At 53.1% G+C, this 9,977-nt stretch overlaps 1 pseudogene; it reads right to left on the bottom strand.

The window, feature by feature from the left end:
- Positions 1 to 4,032: 4,032 nt before the first annotated feature.
- The window catches only part of LOC119099156 (circadian locomoter output cycles protein kaput-like), a 10,087-nt pseudogene continuing 4,142 nt past the window's right edge, over positions 4,033 to 9,977 (bottom strand).

Below are 9,977 nucleotides of genomic sequence, written 5' to 3'. Positions count from 1 at the left end.
ACAGCCGCCACCCAACAGGGAGCTTTTTCAGGAGGCACGGGCAGGCCACCCGACAATGACTACGACTACTCGGACAACAGAGTGGACGAAGAGGAGGAGCACCACGAAGAAGACTACTCGGACAACAGCGCGAACGAAGAGGAGGAGCATGACGCGACCCCGCCACAGCCGCCGGACGGTGAGGACGAGCACCCGGCAGCGGAAGAGGCGGACGGGGTGCCGCCGCCACGGCCGCCCGAGCCCGAGGAGCCCGGTCCGAGGCCGCCGGAGCCACCAGCACCGCCGGGAATGCCGCCTGGCTCCGTCACCAACGGCCGACTGGGCATGCCGCTCAGCCAGGCGGCCATGGACGCAGCCAATGAAGTATTCTCGGGCAGCAATCTGCCGTTTGACGCACTCGCGAGCCCCTTCCCGCACAACTCTTTCCCGGCCGACTTCGCCAACTACGGCAGCGCGTTCCTTGGCGAGGACGCCTACCCACTGTCGCCGGTTTCCTACTACCACCCAGTGCGCACCTTCAAGTTCAGGGTGAGTCTCGCCGTGACGCGCCCACTGTGGCGACCGAGCGTGGGGGTCCCGTCGAGCGGAAAGTGCGGCCTTCGTCTGATGCTCCTAACGTGCAATGCACGAGCTGTATATACCCTATGTTTGGTGCGGCTCTACTTGTAACGTTTGATGTCAGGAAAAAAGTGAGCAAGCGTGACAAAGTTCTTGATAATGTCACAAACGCCCTGCTCTGGATGCGCGTGTGTCCTTGAGGTTTTACGACACCCTCGGCGCACCACGCACTCAGCTGTTGAGCCTACATGGCGCCGACTGCCTCTCACCCAGGCAAAAACTGCGGACACCGCAGGGAATCAAACCCTATATCCTTGGTGCCCCAGACACGCAGCTTTAACGATACGCTGTCGGAGCCGCCTGTTCTGAGCGACTCAAAATAATGCGTAGAGCTGCAATAAATGAGTGAATGCACTCAGTGCAGCGACAGCTCCTTGTGCCTTTTACTTTCCACAGTTCCAGCGCTATACCTCACGTGGCGTCCATTTTCACATTTGTGTAACAAACATGATTTTTTCAGCTGTACGTGCCGACCTTCACGGAGTTCCTCGGCTTCCAATTCGCCTCACGGACTAGCGTCGAGCTCTACGTGGCGAAGGTGCCGGGCCCGAATCAGGTCAGCGGTATACCGGACGCCTTCTTTGAGAGGAAGTACTGGAACTTACAAGTGGATGTGGACGGCAACAAGGTGATCAGCACCATGCCGTTGAGCCCGGTAGCGGACGCCAGGCAGGCTCCTCTGGATCAAGACATCGTGGCCGAGTCGGACTACAACGCTTACCAGGCTGCGTTGCACGCTTATGACCATCTCTCTCGCCGAACCGGCGAGTTTGACGCGTCTGAGCGGACAGCCAGCCAGAGAAGGCACGCACCTTCAGGCCCGATCCCTCCGCCGGACTCGGACCGCAGCTCCCCGGCCAGGGGGAGCTGGAGGGACCCACCGGGCCCCAACTGGAGGGATCCGCCGAGCCCGCAGCGGAGGGCTCCAGCTGGCTCGGACGGGAGCAGTCCCGCCCGGCCGGACTGGCTGGGCGTGGATCACGCGCGTCCGACTAGCCCAGCCAGGGCTGACTGGCACGCCCGGCCGGCGCCGGCCCCAAAAACCTCAGCAGCGCCGCCGCCCAGGCCCGCATGGCCCGCGTCCGTCCGAGACTACGAGGACTGGGAGCTGCGCAGGGGGCAGCAGAGGCTGCTTCTGAAACAGAAGGCCAAGCGCGGCTACAAGAAGAGGACGCCTGCGGAACAGTACTCGGCGTGGCGCCGGCGCCGGCAAAAGTGAACGCGTCGGCTCCGGTCGCGCGCGTCGGCTGTGCCTGTCGCGCCGTAGGTGCGTGCAATGTAGCCGAGTGGACGTGCGCGGCACGGCGGACATCTGTGTCGCTGTCGGGAGGCATGTCAGGAGGCGGACATATGTCCAGGTGGCGAGTGATTGTGCCGGCGGTGACAACCCCTGGCGCTTGGGGTGTCAGTCCTCATTAGTGCTGGTTGACTCAGTGCACCGCAGTGCAGAATGATGCCAGCGCGCGGTTGCGGGGCTCGCGGCGCGTGTAGACCCACATTCGGGCTGTGTGAGACCCGAGTCTGGACGGACCTCAGCGCGTGCTTGCGGAGGGACACCCGCAGGGAAGCCCCGCGTCACGAAAGACGCCCAGCCAGCGGGCGTGGCGGGTGCGGCTCCGGAGACGGCTTGGCCGCCGCCCGCTGCCAGTACCTGCCCGGCAGCGGCACCAGCCGCGCGCCGCCAGTCACGAGACTGCGCTGCGGCGGTGGTCGCGGTGCATTCCGGTCGGTCCGGTCCCGGCGGCCGGCCCGAGCGACGGCGCCGGGACCGGTGCGGAGCGCAGACCGCGGACGCCGCCGGATGGCGGTCGGAGACCAGCCGGATGTAGGTCGGATGGGGCGCCCGCTGCGGAGCTGCAGAGTGGGTCAACTTTCTACTCCGACATTCGCTTCTGAATGGTGCTGATGCGTGCTGGTGTGATTTATTGAAAACCGGTCTTAGCGGTGGCGTTCCGTAAATTTCCGCCCTTTTTTCGTCTCCTATCAATCCCATGTTAAAGATGTCAGTGGCGTTGGCGGCCAATGTTTTTGGTCAGAAGGGAGAATGAGGCGGCACTATTGGGCTTAGAATGGCGATTTCAGAAATGAGCGCAACGTAGCCGTTCTGGTCCTGAACACATCCCTTCAACTCACGTGTCGGCAGGGCATTATATGGCCTTGTATTCGTCTACGAGCCATTGCCGTACACATGTGTAATCACGGGTCAGGCCTTAGCCTCATTTATGCACTTATTGCATGCTTATGTTGTGAGGAGAAACGTTGCTTAGTGATCAGCAGTGTGTTAACCAGTATCCAGTGGCATCCAACGGTGGCATTACGTATTTAATGAGTAAAGATTCTCACAGCGTACGCTGCAATCAGACAGCGCCAACGCGATATCGGTTATAATCCGGGCTCTTGTTCTAGAGCGGGTGTTTGACACTGAAAATGCCTAGATGTGTGGTTGTGATTTATACTGCAATAAGATCGGGTGAAGTTACAGGGTCAGCTCAAATCCCACACACAGCAAGCCTCAATCGCAGTTAAGCGCCATGTTTGCATCGTGTCGAACGTCTGAGGAGGCATGATGGTGTTCGTGAACCACGGATTGGCCAGCGAATGACTGTGCGAAGCAGGTGCGTCACTTTCTAAGGTCGTTTGGGGGCGACTGAGCCAATTAAGTTGACCTAAATTATTCCTAAATCCTGACTTCCCCCGGATTTTTGCCACTTCGATTTGCGTCCCTGATGGCAAATTTGAAAGAAAAAAGATTTCGTCAGTTTCAAAACTATTTAGATGTTGAGGAATGAAATCCCATTCGAAGAAGATGTGATAGTGATGATCATGGTACATGATGATAATCATTTTGAAAGTGACGCGTCGAGGTATCTAGTGTACCAGCAGTTCAGACACTTGCTGGATTTAATTTGCCAAGCATTCACTTCTTCCTGATATGCATTGTGTGTGTGTGTGTGGGAGGGGGGGGGGGGGGCTCAGAAGAGCATTGGGAGGGCTCGAGTCAGCATTGGGGGGGGGAAGTTTAGGTCCCTCCCGCCCCAAAAGCACGCAAAGCGACACCCGTGGTGTGAAGGATATTCTAGGAATACTGAACAATTATATGTTTACACCCATGCAGTGCCGAGTGAGGTCTGGTTACGCACACCGTCTTAAGCGTGAGGTAAGCGATATGAGCTACCCGAATCAGTGCTAAATAGGTCTACATGAACTCTATGATGATCCAAACTAATGTCATTAGGGCTCTACGCTGATCGCGAGTCTCAGCTGAACACGTGCGATGAGGGAACAACAGTCGGCAAGCTATTTTCAAACTGCAATCTCACTCCAATTAGGCCATGTTCTGCAGGTCACTGTGCAGGATCCTATCATGTTGTCAGTAAAGCCTTCCCGGTTCACTCGGGCAGCCCTATTTTGCAGTCACCCACTTTCCTTACCGCCAACGTCCATGAGATACGGCAACCGGTAACACGAGTACAGCGAATCATCATTCTCGTTGAGGGACTGCCAGCGCTGGCGGCAAGCCGCTAACAAGACAGAAAGACAGCCTTTGCGGATTTGTTTCTTGTTGTTGCTATAGAGCTTAGAAGCACTAACGACAACTCCAAAAGCGTATTCAGTCCACGCCTCTGGACGGATAGAAACTCACCTAGCCGCGGACGATTTGCCTGTCTCTGGGGCGTGCGCACGTGGAGACCTTCAGGGGCACGTGCACCCTTGTTAAATTTATCGCATGAATTAATAGGTGTGTGAATGCATGTTGACATTTCAAAACTTAAAAATAGGCTGCTGAAACGAAACAAGTCGAGGTCATACGATTTGTTTCACGCATCGCAATGAATTTCGCGCGCTGTGGCATGCTATCCTGAGCTTTCAGTGAACATTGTTTTAATGATGCCCACCCCCCCCCCCCCATCCCTGTTTACGCCCCTGGTCCGTCTCAGTGCAGTGTATGTCGTAGTTATGATGAATTTGCAACTACATAGGGCTAAAAGTGGTCTCATTAGTTTCTCCGAAGCATTTTATGGCTTTTCCGAAACATTCTCTGAGTAACTCTAGCGAGGCAACCCAATTTTTTAATATCTGTCAGGTACCCAAGTTCAAGATATGGCAACAACAAATATTTCCACTGTTACCTCAGGTCACTCAAAAAATCAAGTCACCAGCATGGTGTTCCCAAAGGGAGGCGAAGAATGCGTCCAGCAACTTTTCCGGGATGTAAAAACACGCTCATAACATCGCATGAAAGGGACGTCGTAAGAAGCGTCGATGTCTCACGAACCCATGGCTCTATAGCAGAGCCAATGGTCGATAGTAAAGGTCTGTCTGGCCGACCGTGCATTTACATACAACAATCGAAAATCGCCTCTGCCGTCCTGGACCATTTTGATGGACTACATCAACTGATTTGGCCACGCATCATTCAGGCCCAGTCGTGAAGTACGAGCTCGCATCCAACATCGCCAGTCAGGGTGGTGTCAGTTCAATGTCCAGGCGCAAAATCCGTCTTGTGTTCGCCTCCAGTTGGTGATAAATTAGTTAGCAAGCCTATCTGTTGTCTGAAGCAAGCAAGCCATTTTCCGAAGAAACTGGTACTAACGTGTTCACTGGGTCTGTGACCCGGGATGAAAGGAAGTTAATATATCTAGCGACGTGGCATGACTTCGATGCAATTCAGCCGAGATTTGATCCAATCTCAAGCTTTGACGACTGTGTAAGGTAGGTATGTTGCGATTCTGGCGCGGAAGTTGGCAATTGTTTGTGGGTGCAAGCATAAAAGTATCGTGCAAATATCATATCCATGGGTGTTGCGGGGTCAGAGAATTTCGAAGATTTGTGAGGAACCTGTAGAAGTGACCCGTGGGGTTTGTGCCACGTGCCATAATCAACAATATTTGCTGGCTAGGGTGACCAGAACTTTGGATTCTTTTTTTCTAAATCCGTTTGACCAGAGAAACCTGATTCGCAGAGAGGGAAGAGGTCAGGTGATTTTCGGGCAATCGCAGTCAGCGAAATAATCCAGCGCGACCGATCGTTGCGCAGATGCGCTTCTGCATGTCACTTTTCCGCGCTAACTGATGCCTTCTTTGCCGGCGTTGCTGGTATGGGAACAATGTCGATGGCGTCGTAACGATAATCTAAATGTAGATGCGATGAACGAAGAAATAATCACGTCAAAGGGCTAAACACCACTGTGTCCAAAAGTGGGTTTTGAATGTCTCGTGGTAGTTTTTCAATCGAGAACACTAAACGCTTCCTTTCAAGGTCCAATGTCCAGCCAGACACAAAATAGGACACGCGTAGGGGGCTTCTTTCAGCCTCTGACGGCTCATCTAGTGGCTGCTATGTCACCATCATGCACTTCAATGATATGCTCGGGTGACATCGTCGTACTTGATAATTGCTTGTCCGAAGCTGGAACGGCGTGGCCGAGCTGGCACTTTATAAGTCCAGACGCTTGAACACCGCACTTGGGTCAAGTCTACGACGCCAGAACGCCGAGATAAAAGCTGAAAAACTTCACGAAAAGCTGTGAAATCTGCTGACATAGACACATCGGCCCGGAAACAATGCCGAGATACAAGTACCACCGCATTGCGTGCCGTCTTCAATGCCTGCCGTGACTAAGCAGCTGGCAGGAGGGGTATTCACCAGTCACTCGGAGGGGGGGGGGGGGGCGGAGGGGGCACTGAACAAGTTTGCTGTGCCATGTGGTGAGCGGCGGTAGGCAGCAGCGGCAGGCCACTGCGTACATGTTCTGAGTTCACTGGTTTCGACACAAGGACGCAGACTTCGCGCATCGATTGGTGCAGACAAAGCGGCGAACCAGCCACCGAGACAGCTCTGCGCTTCGTCTCTGCAACGCCAGACTAAGAAGCGAGACTGTCACTGCATTGTTGGCCGCCGTGCGTGCGTCGACCCACCGTAGGACAGCTGACCAGGGCGGAAGCCACCTTCGGACAGCTGGCGAGGGCGGGAGCCACCTCCGGACAGTTGGCCAGGGCGAAAGCCACCTCCAGACAGTTGGCCAGGGCGGAAGCCACCTCCGGACAGTTGACCAGGACGGGAGCCACCTCTGGACAGCTGACCAGGGCGGGAGCTAACTCCGGACAGTTGACCAGAGCGGGAGCCACCTCCAGACAGTTGACCAGGGCGGAAGCCACCTCCGGACAGTTGACCAGAGCGTTTGCCGTTCATAACTGGGTGCTGTGACGTTTCCCGCGGTGAGTTCCTATGTTCTCATCGATGCTATTGTCGCACGGAGCGTGACGTTGTTCCGTTGTGTTCGAAGCGGCATATGAAACCGATGGGCAAGCTGGCACAAGTTTCGGGTGAGAAAAAATTTCCGTTTACGTTTCACTTGCTTAACGACGCAGCTGCGCCACGAGGGCCAACAAACCGACAAAACCGACAACGACCGACAAAACCGTCCGTCTGCACCGTGGTAGCATCACAGGGGACACGTGACACTTGCCGATAGGAATAGTTTGACGCATTTGCTGTATTGTCCTATGATATGCAGAATAAATAACAGCAACAAAAGCGTAACACGGAGAGTCACTTGTCTTTTGCTTCAAAGCAGTATTTGGTGAACGTCCTTGAACGCTGGCATGAGTCGTTGCTTGATTTATACCAGCATGTCTGGATTGTCAGTGGCAAGGTCCTGCAAACGGGTATCCTTACTCGAAGTGGTTATCATTGATGAGATTTATTGAGGCGATTGATCAGATACAAATTTCGGGAGGTGCCTGGCTGCGTGACGCGTCATATGCGCGGTGCATGGTCTAGCCACGACTGTTACACGCGTCCGGCCGGCACAAGAGCATGCAAACAGAATGCGTAAAGGTGTTGAGAGCCGACAAGAAACACAGAGTCATTATACGAGGGCCTTGATTAGCACTGACCACCCAAAATCGCCGTTGATTGAGCGCCTGTATCAAGCCCAATGCGAGCCATTGCTGTACAAGGTACAGCGAGTTATTGGCACACAGCAAACCCACGCATGATCCCACGTGCAACCGCGCCTTAGCGCCTGGTTCATGGGCAACTCCGTTAACGGTCTGTTAAGAGCAAGCGTGAAGAATCAAGGCGCTGCGTTGTGTTGCGCGCTGCGTTGCAAGTGTGCCTATGGCCACACTCCAATACAAATCTGGTTTTAGAACAGTCAAGGACGATCAACAGAGGAGTTTTGCCCGACACTGTCGGCTGCATCAACAGTATAGCTCTGATGAATGACTTACATCTGCCGCAGCCACCATCAGCGTGTGCGATGTTCCATAGTTCTTCCTGTGGTGTCATTCTCGACGCGTCGGGATGGAGTCCACGTGACGACTACGTGAGTGGCGGGGGAGCAGTCACTTGGAAGCTGTTCTAGTCCCACCTGCTCCGGTGACCAGCGGCGGGAGCGGTCACCTGGTCTGTTCTAGCCCCCCTCCCCTCCCTCCCCCGGCGACCCACGACGGGAGCATGCACTCGGAGGCTGGTATAGTGCCCCTCCCTCCCTCCGGCGACCCAGAGTCCCTCCGAGTACAGTCCCTGGCCGGGTCACACCTGTTCATTCGTTTAAAGAGCCCCTGGCCTCCTCACGCAAACTCGTCGCCTGTTCCTGCGACACGCTGGCGTGCTCTGAGCCACACAGATGAGGAGACCCGGCCAACATGTGGAGTGTCGGTGAGGTCAAGCTTTCGGATCTATTTGGGAGATACAGCGTCGACCCTTCCCACCTGGTAGATGGTCAAGTCCCTTCAACAGAGCTGGGTCTGGAGATTGCGCTGTGGCCGGTGTGACAATGGTGACACTGCATTAAAATTGGTGCGGCATATCCACGCATACTTCTGTGACCAGGTCAACAGATGGTTGATGACATCCATGAGTCATCGTTGAGTCATAAGTGAATGAGCCATGAAGTCAAAATTTAGTGGCAACAGCAAGTACATCACGTCGTAATGTGTGCCGCGACAACTTCATAAAAAGCGAGAAAAAATTGGCAATTTCTAACTTCCATGAAGCAGCCCCCCAAACACCAAAATGGTCCTCGTTAATGCCCAACACATCCGACTCCTTTATAATTTTTGTAGCTCTGTGCAAGTAGACCTTTTGACTAGCCAATCCCCTTGAACATTCCCAGGTCCTTGTTGTTTTCAAGACACGCCAGCCCACCTTGCTATTGCCTCTGAGCACTTTGTCCATGTTGGCTCCATGCCGCCGTGCGTTGCGACTAGGCTTTGACGCTACCGGCAAGATCGGAGTTATGACGAAACGAGAACTTGATGTATGATTTGTTCATATCTCTGCCCATAATAGAATGCACGACACGTGGTATATGTCTAGGCTGCATGATTTCGACGAATTGTGGTGTATTGAAAGCCACCAGGGTTCTTACTTTCTAATGTCAGTTGAGGGCTGAGATAATAAAGACGACTTACCACAGCCCGTAAATCCTGATTTTTCACCGAATTTCGGTGATTTTGATTTGAGTCTCTGATGCAAAATTAAAATAAAATAGTTGGCCGGTTTAAAAATTGTTTTGGCGTTGAGAAATGCATTCCAGTTTGGATTGTGTGATGGCAATAATGATAATGTGTGATGACGATAGGTATATAGCGATGCGTTCAATTACCTAGTGTAGCAACAGTTCCTATATCACTTGTAGCATTTCATTGGTCCATCATTCCCTTTCTTGCTCACATATATTGAGAGGGAGAGGCCCAAAAGAGCATGGGGGAGTTAAAGTTAGCATTGGGGGGGATTCAGGCTCCCCAACAGTCTACAACGCTGCACCACTAAATGTCATATTTGCGTCAACCTGAGATACTGAGGTTGTCTTGCACGATGCTATATAACATAAGTGTTCTTACAATCTGTTTAAGAAAATGGCGGCAGTCTTAAAACAAAGTAGTGCCGTTGGACCAAAAAGCGTTTTTGATATGGGTAAATGGGAGCTCCGATAACATTTCCCCGACGATTGACGATTTCGATAGAATTCACAGATTGAAAAATCTGAAAATCTGGAGTATTTCAGGCAGAGGAGCAAGCCGGCGGTGCATCCCAAACCAGGCAGGCCGAATACCGGCAAATTGGTACGCGCACGGTACAGACCCGTGACCAATTCCAGATGAAATGTGTAATTATTTATGAATCACAACAGTTGTTGATGAGTCGCACGTGTATCGACTCTTTGGTAAACAAATTAAGTGTGAAAAGTGAATGGAATAATTTGCTCTACTAGCAGGAGTTGATCTGCACCAAGCAAGGTGAACATAAAGGTCAAATGAATAGATTACATATTTTTAAAGCATGCAAACATTATCAGGTCAGCATGCAAGTATTGCATGTGGGATAAATCAGTGCTGACATAATCCGCA

The sequence above is a fragment of the Pollicipes pollicipes genome, unplaced genomic scaffold (assembly GCF_011947565.3).
Source record: "Pollicipes pollicipes isolate AB1234 unplaced genomic scaffold, Ppol_2.1 Scaffold_2555;HRSCAF=2994_pilon_pilon_pilon, whole genome shotgun sequence".
Taxonomy (NCBI): Eukaryota; Metazoa; Arthropoda; class Thecostraca; order Pollicipedomorpha; family Pollicipedidae; genus Pollicipes; species Pollicipes pollicipes.
Note: the sequence above shows the minus strand (reverse complement) of the source record. Positions and strands in the feature narration are given on the sequence as shown.